Source organism: Hyalella azteca, unplaced genomic scaffold (genome assembly GCF_000764305.2).
Source record: "Hyalella azteca isolate HAZT.00-mixed unplaced genomic scaffold, Hazt_2.0.2 contig712, whole genome shotgun sequence".
Taxonomy (NCBI): domain Eukaryota; kingdom Metazoa; phylum Arthropoda; class Malacostraca; order Amphipoda; family Hyalellidae; genus Hyalella; species Hyalella azteca.
In genome coordinates this window covers 51,794-66,054 of record NW_025931049.1, presented here as the reverse complement: position 1 = coordinate 66,054, position 14,261 = coordinate 51,794, and positions in this window count along the sequence as shown.

Here is a 14,261-nt window from a genome sequence, read left to right as displayed (position 1 = left end):
TGGGTTCTTCATCAAAATTACCAATTCTACCCCAAGAATATAAATAAACAAATTTTTCTCTTCAATTTAAAGGCACATTAGCTGATGAGGTCTCGGCCTTCTGATGTCATTGTTATCAGAGAAAGATTTCAAAAAATTCCTCACCAAGATGTTCACAAACTACCAGTTTAAAGATTTAAGAAAAACTTGTGACTTTGGAGCCTCAGGCTTCAAAATTAACTAAAATATTTTTTGTAGCTATTTAACTTGAAAATTTTTATCACTTTTGATTTAGAACATACTATAGGGAACCTGTCATACTGAGAACCCCATATGAGCTGCAAAAATGGGCAAAAAACCCTAGGTTGACTGGTTGAGGCAGTAAACATGAAAAAACTGAACAAGTTCACAGAAAATTCTATCTGTGCTCATGTCTAAGAATGTCAAGTTATGCACAACATAGATTGAAGATGCATATTGCTTTGAAGTTGCCAATTCATGGATTTAAAGACATCAAGGTTCAAACATAGTAGACAGTAGTTGGTGGTTGCTGATTATACCATAACATAAATTCATGACCAATATTGCCAATTGCAATTGACAGAGACTACAATACCATACAAACAGTACAGAAACCAAGCAAAATGGATGATAGATAGCTAGAGGAGGAATAACAGTCAAATTATCTGACAATTTTTTCTTGGGAAATATCATAGGTGTTTTTTGAAAATTGTATATAAAATTACTTTTTCACTAACATGTTGGACACAATTGCCCACATGCCATGATTTTTATTGGATCCTATAAGTAACAACTAGGGAGAGGGGGGAGGATAGGGCAAAGTTTTCAAGACACTAAGGCTAGCAGCACGCAGAAGTACATCCGAGTTTAGAATATTTTTAGTTTAAGCCAATGGTATACTAGCTACACAAAACTATTGTCAGTTTGGAAAAGATCTGGATGGAGGACCTGTTTTTAGATCTCCTGCGGACAAGTCACGAAAAATACAAAAATAGGCAACAGGCAACATCAGGCCTACTCTTCAGCACCAACATCACTATGTTATGTTATGATATGACAGATCATTTTCCAAACATATTTTGACCAACTGCACAGGTCAAAAACTTACACTGTGAATACAAATATCTTCATGACTATGATCCCATCAACTAATATGTCATCATATACCAAGGTTCAGAAAGTGAGTGAATATCTGAAGATCTTTTGTGACTCAACAGCAGCAAAATTTATGCCTTCAGAAGATCTTGCCAGCACATTTGGATTGAAATCTTTGCCTTTTAGATAGTTGCAAATATTTGGCAATGCTAATAGCAGAGCAGGAGGTACACAAGGTGCTGCATAGTTTTTAAAGTTCTAATTTCCAGTTTGTCAATTGATGCACAATCCACAATGTGGTAATTTCAGTTGCAATGCAATTGTCTGCTGCAATACCTGGGAGGTGATCGAATACAGATACACTCATCAAAGTTGGTTCTGTAGGAATTTTATGCAAATTATATTTGCAATGCATCTTGACGACTGCAGGTGACAAGGTGACACATCTTGGGTATGCATAGTGAAAACCAGAGATTTTTTTGAATCAGTTTGTTTATAATTTCCTCATTTAATCAGGATTTAAACCAAAATCTTATGTATGATAATGCTGGTAAGAGTGGTATCCATGTATGAGTGGTATCCATGATACTGGTCTACTTATAGGATTCAAACTTGAGGAACAGTATAAAAACTCTGCTTTGTCATGTGGGTTGGTAACATTTTTGGTCAACAAATGCAAATATTGGCAAAGCATTTATCAAACTCTGCACCCTGGATCATACATCATAAATAATTGCTGTGCTTCCAGCCTTCCACAAGCCCATCAGGAATATGGGGCAGAATTTTCCAAAAATTCACACCAAAGTGGGTAAATTTTCTTAATTTTCACAAAATAAATTTGGCAAAGGGTGCGAGAGAAATAGATTAAATTATCTTTGGTCCTTGAATAAGGGTGATTTTATCTCATTCAAGAGTGGGTTTTGCCTGTTTTTCCAGTTTGGTCTACAAGTAGTAAACTTGATATACCATAAATTTGAATTTGTCTGTGAGTGGAAGTGAAACTTGAGAAAGCTATGAAGTAGGTCAATTTGTAATACCCAAGGCCCAAGGGCAAGTTCAATAATAACCTAAGTTATGTCCATTCCCAGCCTCTGAGTTGATAAAACAGTATTTCAGATGAATTCATGTGCCTGGTATGGAAGTCTGCAGGTTATTTAAGCCACAAAAATTGCCAATAATTTTGCAAGATGCACAAAATAATAAATGAGATAAAATTGAACTACGTAGCCGCTACAGAGTAACGCAATATGGTAAACAAAATCCGTGCAAAGTTTGAAGCAAGGAATTTGCATCAGTTAAATGCCAGATGCGCAAAATAGCATTAGCTACTCTATTGGGAGGTGTGGGAGCAACATTCCTGCGTATCATATTAGTATCGAAAATTCAATTATTTGGAAGATGAGTCCAATTGCAAGGAATTTACACAATCAAAAAAATCAAATATTTTATTCAACAAACAAACAAACAGGAAAGTTTGGAAGCATAGTGCAAGGTTTGTCCAAAACAAATGTTAGGATGATCCAATAGGGCAAGTTTAAAAGTTTTTTCAAAAAAAGCCAACAGCCACTATTGTAGCAGCACAGGGCTGGAAAAGTCCTATTTTTTCTGAAATATCGTGGCTCTTATATATAATTTCAGTAGGTATGAAATTTCTTATGTCATTTCTTATTCTCTTATGTCATGTATTTTTGTTTGATTGAAAAAATTGCCATTTGCACTTCGCAAACATGTCATTTCAACATCCAAAATGGTTCCTTGAAGATTGCGTCGTTTCAACATCCAAAATGTTACCTTGCGGTCATGTCAGAATGGTCAGATTGCAATATCATGTGTTCAGTTGTCACTAAAGTCAAGACTCAAGACAAATGTTAGTGTGTCTGTTTGATGACTGTTTTTAGGGTGAAATTAAAGATTTGGGGTAATAGTGCATGAGACTTTGAAAATAAGTTTGCGGCTTGTAAATGGCTTTTCATGGCCAAAATATGGAATTCATGGCTCGAAGAAATGGGATCATCAGTCAAAAAAATGGAATTGCGGCTGGCAAACTCATAAAACCACGGCTCGAAAAATCCAGTCACAGCTTGCCAAGTAGATATATTCCATGCCTGTAGCAGCACAGCAGTTCAATTGTTAGTATAATGTAGATCGATTCATTCAATTGCAAGTAAGGTTAATTTGATGGCTTCAGGTTGGATTGGCTCTCAGGTGCTCAGTTCAGTTAGGTGACATGAATGTGACGCAATGAATACATCAATTTATATAGTACACACATGATCAAAGCAGCATCAAGCCGTCAACCACAGCTGTCCAGGTGGGGTGGGTGCAACATGAAGATACTAAAGACTAGGAAATGTAAATTTAATTACACTCCAATCAAATGTCAAACTGGTAATGTATGTCAATAGGCTATGTGCAGCTATTATTTTGATATTTGAATCAAAGCTAGAGTAAACAACCAACCTGAAGTTTTTAATGCCCAGTGTAATAGCCTACCGGTCCAGGGTGCAGAAGATGGAAGCAGCATTGCCAATATATCATTATATGGATTTTCAAGCCCAAAGCATCGCCAACCATTTTCAAGATGCGTGGCCGGGTATTTTTCAATGAAAAGCCATTTACGTTGAATAATGAAAAACTATTTACAAGCCACGAACTTATTTACAAGGTGCACGTGTTACCCCAAATAACTAATTTTACCTTAAAAACAGTCCGATTGTACAGCAAGTGTCAACTGAACATGTGATGATGCAGTCTGACCACTCTAATGTGACCGCAACTACATTTTGTTTACATTTTTTTGGCGGGAACTCATCGCAACCAATTTCCGGACAAGCTTTACTGCATCCTGATCCATCCAACGTACCACCCGTACCGGAAACCTTACTTTTTTCTAAATAGTTGGCCGAAGACCGACAAATATATTAAATGCAAGAATTTTCACAGTGGCTACCGGTAAGCAGTAATTTGCTGGTTGCAATGAATGAAGATTTAAATTTAGAATATATAGTGGAAATCAGTAAGATGAGTAGGAAGTTGGACGGCAGAAGACAGAAAGTATAGCTGGAGGTTTAACTGTGCATGATATGATAGAAGTGTAAACTGTAAAGACTTAAATTAGGTTGGAAAAATCCACTGCAGCCTGCAGTATTGGGTGAACTCTGAACTGCAAGCTTGAACTTGCCAAACCCTATATTTGGTTTGAAACTAAAATTGAATATCCCATTTTTATTTTGATATAGATTTAATATAGAATTTGATAATATAATAATATAGAATTTGATAAATAAATTTAATATAGATATATAGTATTTTCCTTCAGAAGGTACAATTTAAGGTTAGCTAAAAATCTATGTCCAACTTCCTAGCCAGAAGGTGTGTCACTGTGTTATGTTATACTTCAGAATATTGCATAATTGCAACATCAGATGGAATTCTAACAATTAGGGTTCATATATCATTTTTGATCCACCTCCACCACTTTTTTTGGTCCAAAAACTTTAGTTAAGATAAAAAGATAGGATATCAACAATTAAAGTTACACTTGAAAGAATCAAGAATGAACATTGCAACTTGCAATACTTTGAGATTTAAATTAGACTAAATATTAATTCATTAGCAATTTGTCTCTAAGTCAGGTCTACACAACAAATTAACATTTGTGAATTAATAACAAATTACGCCACCAATAAGAGTTGAACACCAGGGTGCAGAAGGTGGAAGCAGCATTGCCAATATATGGGTTTTTAAGCCCAATGCGTCGCCAACCATTTTCAAGATGCGTCGCCGGTAATTTTTAATGAAAAGCCATTTACGCTGAGTAATGAAAAATTATTTACAAACCACGAACTTATTTACAAGGTTGCATGCACGTGTTACCCCAAATAACTAATTTTACCCTAAAAACAGTCTGATTGTATAGCAAATGTCAACTGAACTTGTGATAATGCAGTCTGACCGCTCTAATGTGACCGCAACTTTGCAACTACGCAATCGTAAACTTGTTGTTTACATTTACCTAGGATATTTTGGCGGGAACTCATCGCACTTGATTTCCGGACAAGCTTTACTGCATCCTGATCCATCCAATGTGCCGGAAACCTTACTTTTTTCTAAATAGTTGGCTGAAGACTGACATATATTTTAAATGCAAGAATTTCAATCTTAATGTGTTGGCACGATCTTTGGAAGGCGCAAATTTTGCTACTGAAGCATCGCCAAAGATCTTGAAATATTCATCCACTCTCTGCACAGTGGGAACTTGAACATGATGAACTGTGAAGCTATTTCCAGAAAGCAAAATCTCATATGTGTTCACTCAGTGAAAGCTAACAAGCAACTGCTTTGTTTTCAAATTACGGTTAGTAAAGCCAGTGCCACTGCCGGAAGTATGACATTGCAATGCAATATTATGATATGTAACTAATGTAAGCATTGTAATATTACAGTTATGGCATTTAACATAAGTATTACAGTAGTTTCACTATTGTATTCAAGAAAAGATTCTGAAATAGAAGCAATATTTCCATTCTTATTCATTTTAACTGGCTGCAGCTGTAGAAATAAATTTAATTTTAAAAATGTATTAAAATTACATTTATTAAAATTTAATTTCATTTTTAATACACCACATGGTAAATTCTGTTTAATTAAATTATATTAACAAAATTTTTATTTAAAATTTTTAATTAAAATTTTAGACGAATGTTTAATTAAAGACACGAGACGTTTGAAAACTCGTGATGGGAGATGAAATCATTCAAAATTCGAAGTGAAGTTTTCAAGACAATATCAACACAATAGGGCAAAAACCTGAAAAAATTCATATCTGGATGTGTATCAATAGTTGTTTAAATTTTGAAACAATCTTCCATCATTAAGGGGAGTGTCTGGGTCTTTTTGTAACGTGATTATTTACAGACGGATCACTTCAAAATTTGTTACATGTATGTAAAACAGAAATCTAAGACTTTTTTGTTCATGTTAATTTTTAAAAAAAAAATTAAAGAAAACGAGAAATTCTTAGCAAACAGCCAAAAAAAGTGGTTCTGTAGAAATCTACCTAGTCCTAGGATTTTCAAGCTACAACATTGAGACACATATCATTTGATGCGTAATATTTAAAACTGTAGTTTGCAGTTTTTGAAATTTTAATTTTTGTGGGTGTGGGAGCACTTCTTGTAAATTTTTTGGAAATTTTCTTATTTTACCCCCTGCCACCATCCTTTTTTGCAGAATAAAATCCAAACTATAACGAAAATAAAAAAATGTGCCACTACATTTATAGATCTTTTCTTTACAAATCGAACGGTTTATGTCTCATTGTTGTAGCTTCAAAAGTGTAGCAGGAGATAGGTTTGCCATGAGAGAGGTAGGAGGTTTTCCATAGAGGCAATAAACTGCCCACTGGCATGCACACACTATGTAAAGGCATGCAACGTAGCTTACATACCGAAAGTAATCAGTATCTCACTTCAAAGTCATTCAGCGATGCATAGAACGACTGCATGAAGACCTTCCCACATGATGGCTGAGATGTAACTGAGCTGCAGGTCCAGTGATGGCACAATAGTGCCTGGCCGGAATTAATTCCCCTTGACTTTTGTTAAGGGACTCCACCCCCTCCTCCCTTTTGGGATAAACCAGAAAGCATAAAAACCGGAAAAGCCAGAAAAGCATAAAAACTGGAAAAGCCAAAAATTCCGATTTTGGACCCAGATGCTCCCCTTAAATCTCACTGTGGAATGTGGATTAAATCTATTTATTGTGAAATTAAACGTGACATGGTCAAAACAAGGTGTGTGATACCGTCTTGTCAAATGTTTACATGACAGCACAATGTGCCCATATACCATAAAAGATTTGCAGTTTATTATTTCATTTTGTGTGGTATTGAATACTTCGTTGGTATCAGTGAAATAGAGAGACAATTTTATAACTGATTTTACAATTTTTTTATAACAATTTTTTGTAAAAGTTGATATATATATATTTTTAGAGCATTTTCTCCTTTATGGAAAAAAGGCGCTAATGTGCTTGCCATGTCTGTCCGTCCATCAGTGACTTCACGTTTTTGTTGACAAGAAAATGTGTTTTCTGTCACTCATTTCAGTGAGTACTGAGTTATATTTATTATTTTGGAATCGAGAGAGGCATCATCGACATGGTATTGTATTTTGAACTATGCTAGATAATGTAACCGCAGCAGTTTACAATGAGCTCAGTGTATCAATTGTCACTGCAGTGAAACCGCAGAAGGTGTAACATGGTAGGCTTTTCAATCTGTTTCCTTATGTAAACATGAGAATATATTACCTAAATAGAATTCCACACTGTGCAACATAACATTGACAATTGACCTCTAGAATTCCTCAATGAGCTGAAGCTACAGGCTAAACTTTATGTAAAATATTAGGTAGACTTTTCCAAATATTTTAGGTTAAAAAATCATTTGGGGGTAATTGAAAAATACACAGGGGAAATTGGACCATTCTTACCAAAATTTATTGATGACATTAGTCAAGGGGCTCAGAAACTTGTAAAATTGTCTTCAAGTAAGGGTATTTTTATCTCATTCGCAGTTGGCTTGTGCCTGAGGCTGATTTTCTAATTTGATCTTTCCAGCCCTAGGTTAACCAACAAATCAATGTGCTACCTGCATACTAATTAAGAAAGCTGGGTGCAAGAGACAGTCTCTCCCCACTTCACAATGGCTTATTGCCAAAATATCACTGCATAGCATTATGATATATAAGCATGGAAAACATGTACCTTCAGGTCCACAACTAGAAATTTCCTGCCATTTCCAGAACCGCAAGAATTCTGTCAGATGAATTACCTCCTGCCTAATAGTTAACAAAAAGGCACAATCGGGCTGCGAGATTCCAATTGCATTAAAATTTGATCACGCTGGAGCCACAAGATTTCAGATACAAGTAGAAAAATTTGAATCCTGATATTGATAGCCAGTCAATCAAAAACATTTTGTTGAAGATTGCATAGTTGTGGTCATGTCCAGGAATGTAATGTGTCTACTTGGCATGCCACGACAGAATTTTTTGAGTCGTGGTATTATGGATTTGCCAACTGTGATTCCATTTCTTTGAGCCGTGATTCCATTTCTTTGTGCGGTGAATTCCATATCTTGGCCATGAAAAGCCATTCATGAGCCACAAACTTGTTTACAAAATCCCTGCATATGTTACCCCAAATCTCTAATTTTACCATAAAGATTGTCAAACAGCAAAACTGACATTTGTGTTCACTTAACTTGCTTAAGTGGCAACTGTACACTTGATAATGCAGGCTGACCGCTCTGATGTAACCACAGCTATGCAATCTTCAAGGAAACATTTTGGGTTGACATGTTGTTATTATCTTGCGCTGAATATTTTGGCAGGAGTGTTGAAGTAATGTGGATTGCGCCATTGTGGGGGATGTTGAAAATTTTACAAAACGACTTGTTTGTAAAGTGCAAACCACAAATTGTTTTGATCAGACAAAAATACATGACATTGGAGCCAGGAGATTTCACACCTACTGAAATTACCATCAAACGGGGTAATAAGGGACAGGCGAGGTAAATTGGGAGTCATCCCACGTTTTATAGAAATTTTGTAGCAGCTAATCTAATCAGAATATTGTAAAACTAAAAATAGTGGCATAAAGTTCAACCTTTCTACTATCTATGTAGCATAAAACAAATTATGAAATCATACATTAACTACCTCTGAAAAATCCCTGAAAAAATGAGTGAAAAGTGAGATTTTGGAAACATACCTCTGCTGAGGTCTGTAGAAAAAAAAATATTTGCCTTATCAAAAAATTTTACTTAAATAAAAGTTGCACACAGGTGTTGGCTTAAAAACGTGATTGACAGAATTTGCATCTCTTCCAAAAAAAAAATAATAATGGCAGCCATTGCTGCAAGACGGGGTAATAGGGGTCATCTCATCTTTTCCCCCAGGGTACTAAGGGACACCTCTAAAAATAGATTTACAGTAGAACCTTGATTAGCAAAGGCTCCAGTTGACAAAAATATTAATAACAAAAAATTTTGACTATATTTACCTCGCTCAGCAAAAAAATTTTGCTTAAAGGAAAATTAATGCATTGGTCATCACAAAATTATGCAGAGACTCTCATTGATAGAATTGTGCACCGGGTGACATAAAATTAAAAGTAATTAACATAAACTATGATTCATTTATCCAAAAAATATTATGGTTGTCATTAGAATATTCCTTTCTGTTTCAGGTATGTTTTTACGATATTTTTTTGTTATAGTGAATTCACGTGACCCAATTAAAACAGTGTGAAATTACAAGCCGTCCTGTAAGTTTACAGATGCAGAAAAGTACTATATGGCTGCTGATATGAAGCTTGCAGTGGACAAGGTAATTGTAAATGCTCAGTGGCATGTTCATGGATACGGTAATATTACATCAATAATAAGGTTGTTGTTATGAGGCTTCTGATCCCATGCCACTCAACCCTCATGCCTCTTATTGCATAGTAATTGTTGTCACCTATTCATTTTTACATGAATTCACTTCTGTCTCTTTGTTCCATTTGTTTCAGCGGCACTAAGCGATGACAATATAAGTAAATTACATTACTATAATTATTAATTCTCCAAGTGATTTCCTCATTTAACCTCATCAAGGAGTATGCTGCCAGAACTGACAGGCTTTCCTGCATCACTCTAAAGAGTGAGTATTAGTAGGTCTGTATGCAATATTCTTTGGTTAATGCGTTTAGAAACCTGTCTCAGTAACTATTTAATTGCTAATAATGGCTTAATCTGAATTACTTAGTATTCCCAATAATTTTTAATCTAGATTTTCTAGAAATCAGCTCAACGCTGCGGTTCCATAGTCCCCTAAGTTTTGGTTACAATTATTGACTTTTATTACGCATTCATTTAGCATTCAATTGTTTACCCTTTAATTGACCTGATGATGTTGAAGTTATGTTCATGAGTGTTATAATTCTTATTTAGTTAATTCTTCTGCTTCCCACAACTCCTTAGAGATTGAGGTAAGAATTGGTTTATGTTTGGCCTGGTTGGTGGTTTGCAGTGCACTTTCACCTTGAGCTGCATCTGTCCACTTGCTTGGCAACTGTTTTATCTTAACAACTTTCTTACAGTAATAGGCTTGAGTGGGCTGTTTTTGATGAACGTTTTCTATTTTCCCTACAGTTATTGTTCAGCAACCCCTTGCCTGCTCATGCTCCTTAACCCACATTTTAAGGGGACCATCTACCCTCCAAACGAAAAACTTTTTTGTTTACAGACGGATCATTTTGAAACTTGGTACATATATGTAAAACAGAATTCTAAGAATTTTTTGTTTATGTGAATTTTTTGAAAAAATGAAAGAAAACGTGAAATTTATAGAAAACGGCAAAATAGGGGATACCATAAAAAAGTTCATGACTTTTGCAAATCACATGCTACATGTCAAGGCATGCACAAATCCGAAATAAGGGCTTCTAGAGTTGCTAGATATTCTAATTACAAATCGAATGGTATGTCTTTCATTGCTGTAGCTTAGATACAGGAGGAGTTATGAATTTCCTTAGGCAAAAAAAAACGAGAATTCAAATTTTACAGGAGAGCCCAAAAACGCTCACAGGCGCCGCACGCGCTATGTAAAGGCATGTAACATAGCTTAGATGCCAGAGCTAAGCATTATCTCACTTGAGTCAGTCCGAGGGGCATAGAATGATTGCATGAACACCTTTCCACAAGATGGCTGGGAGGTAACTGAGCTGCAGGTCCTCTGAGAGCACATTTATAATGCCAGGCTGGAATTAATTCCCATAGAGTTTTGTTAAGGGACTCCACCCACCTCCTCCCTTTCGGGATCTGTCAAGCACGCATAAATCAACGTACAGAGATGGTTCTAGTACCGCTTGATGCCACAGAAAGTAAGCTTTAAAATGAGCATAAAAAGTGGAAAAGCTGAAAATTTTGATTTTTAGGGTAGATGGTCCCTCTAGCTGAATTCTTCTAAATTCATTTTTACTTCACATACCCTGCTTACCTCTTGCTCAGGGTACCTCATTACACACTGTCTTTACATGGGTCCTTGCAAGTGGTGGGTACTCATGCCCTTGCTTCAATCTTAATTGTTAGCCTGAACTATTTTACCTCAGGGTCTTCCACCATGGTTTTGTAATAAAAGTTTTGCAATGTAAAATCCTGTTTTAACTAATTACTTCAATTAGAGTTATTCTTTCATTCTCCAATTCTTACTGGGTTGTTGCCAAAGAAACTTCAAAAGGTAGGTGACAAGTTTGCCTCGCCTGTGGTGGGGACAGTACCCTGACAACAAGGTAATGTATGGATATGGTAATATATCAATAAAAGAAAAACCGGTAAAAATCACAGAAAATGTCATTTATTCTACATCTACATCATCTACAAAGGGAAAGGAGGACTTCAAATTACTGTTAGTAATAGATGAGTATTGAGTACACTCTGCATGCTTCAAGTGGTTTAAAATTAAATTTTATTTCAAGTGTCCCAGATTACCCTGTTCCCAGGGGTAATTCAGAATGCTTTTATTTTGTGCCTGGCACCTTACAAATAGAATGTGAAATTTTTTGAAGATGCCATATGATAGCCCTTGCTAAGAGCTATAAAATGAGCCCAAACTTGTTTATGAAATGTTTCATGGTAAGATGTTATTGACTCAAAACCATCCCTTATTATCCCATTTGATGTATACAATTTTAGAGCCATGATATTTTAGAAAAAAATAGGACTTTGCCAGCCCTGGTCAAATCAGAGCGGTTTGACTGCATCATCAGGTATTAAGTTCTCACTAAAGTAAAGACAAATGTTAAAGTTGCTGTTTTTAGGGTAAAATTATAGATTTGGGGGGTAAAACCTGCTCAGGGCTTGTGGCTCCTCATGGTCGATGATGGCCAATATACGGAATTCACGGCTCCAAAAAATTGAATCACGGCTTGCAAATCCATAAAACAACGGCTCAAAAAATCCAGTCCCAGTTCAGGGGGTAAATATTTTCCTCACTAGCCTGCACAGGCTGTTAGGATCATAAAATGCAACTGAGATTATAAATATCCTACTCAATGCTGAAATGTTGTGGTTCCAAAGTGGCATATTCTAAATAAAATTAAAATCTCACAGCTTTATAATGAATTTTAGTTTACAATTATATAGACAGAGCTGGGCAGCGCTACTTTGAAATGTAGCACTGCTACCGCTACTTGCTCTAAAGGTAGTGGGCACTACCGCTACCGCTACATCCACTAGATTGTAACGGGCGCTACCACTACTGCTACAGTAAATTGTAGCACGCTATATTAGCCGCTACAATGGCCAAAATTATTAGAAATCTCTTAATATTTATTGTTCTGCTATTGGGATTTACTCATAAACATTAAATGAGAATAAATCATAGAAAATTCATCTACTCAGAATTTTGCTGCTCCAAAAATGGTAGAAAAGCTCTAATAGCAATTTGTAATATTGAGCAGAAATTTTCAGCTATTATTTTTTATTTTTTGAGCTATTAATTTATGGGCATTTTCGAAAAGTTGCTTGCAAAATTGGGCAAATTTGAATATTTATAATGGAATAAATTAGATAAGAGCCACAGAAATGGGTGACATTGAGTGCAAGCAGTCATTTTTGTCTCATTGATAGGTGTCTTCTGCCCAATTTTTTTAGAATGCTCTAATAGTTGCTCAGATGATAGATATATATAGTACATGCCAACTTGTAAAGCTATGGATAAAAATTGTATCCATTTTATTGCAGGCAGGTGTGAAATATATCTACTGGCCTCCCATAAATGCGAATACAGGAGAAACTCCCCTACTCAGAATGCGAGTGAGAGCCAAACTTGAAAACTGGGCAGAAGCTACCCCTAAAATTCCTTAATAATAATTCCTCCTACCTTAAATAAATAAAATAAGACAAAAACCTGTGCAAACCGGCAATTATACCGTCAAAATGGGTAATAATGGACGGTTTTGAGCGTTTTTCCTTAATAACTTACCATTAAACATTTCATAAACGAGTTTGGGCTCATTTGAAAGGTAATTGCAAGGGCTATTGTATGGCAACTTGGCAAAAATTCCATAAGCTTTTTGTAAGTTGTCAGATGCAAAATAAAAGCCTCCTGAACTAACCCTGAGAATGGGGTAATAAGGGACACTTGAAATAAAACTCAATTTTGAAACGTTTGAAACATGCAAAGTGTGCTCATACATTACTAACAGTACTCTGAAGACTTCCTCTTCCTTTGTAGATGATGTACATGTAGAATAAATGAGATTTTCAGCGATTTTTACTTGGTATACCTTGTTGTTTCATATATTTTTTTACCTGGTGTCCCTTATTACCCCGTCGTGTGGAAATAGCTGCAATTTTTTCTGGAATGAGATAATCTAATTCTGTCAACCACATTTTTGAGCCAACACCTGTGTGCGACTTTTATGTAAGTAAAATTTTTTAATACGGAGAAATGTTTTTTGCTACAGACCTTAACAGAGGTACTTTCCAAAATCTCACTTTTCACACTTTTTTTCAAGGATTCTTAGAGGTAGTAAATGTATGATTTCTCAACTTGCTTTATGCTACATAGATAGAGAAAATGTTGAACTTGATGCCAATATTTTTGGTTTTGCAATATTTTCATTAGTTTTGCTGCTATAACATTTCTACAAAATGTCTGAGGACTGTCCCTTATTACCCTGCCTGTCCCTTATTACCCCGTTTGATGGTACCTTATCTCGTAGCCCCTTCCTAATTGAACCCTTTCGCAGACAAGCATAAAAATATGCAGAAATTTGAATTTTTAGAGCCGCTATGAGGCAGTATTGATAACTATAAGATAAATTTACTCATGTGGAATTTCAAAATTTTGCACAAATTGTAGTAAATTGCAGATGAAAATTCCATGAAAAGCAGGCACTACGCAAAAAGAAATTTAAATTGTTTTCCTTTGTAAATTCAAATGCAATGACAAATTATAGAGCAGCCATATGATTTAATGTATCTGGCTACTTTAAATTCCTGAAGTTTTTATTGCTTCTTTTTCCATCTTTTCAGAAAAATGTGGAAGAAGCATCAATTTCACTGTTCCGAGTCAAAACTTTCATTTTAATGCTTGTATTTTAAAACGTTTTTC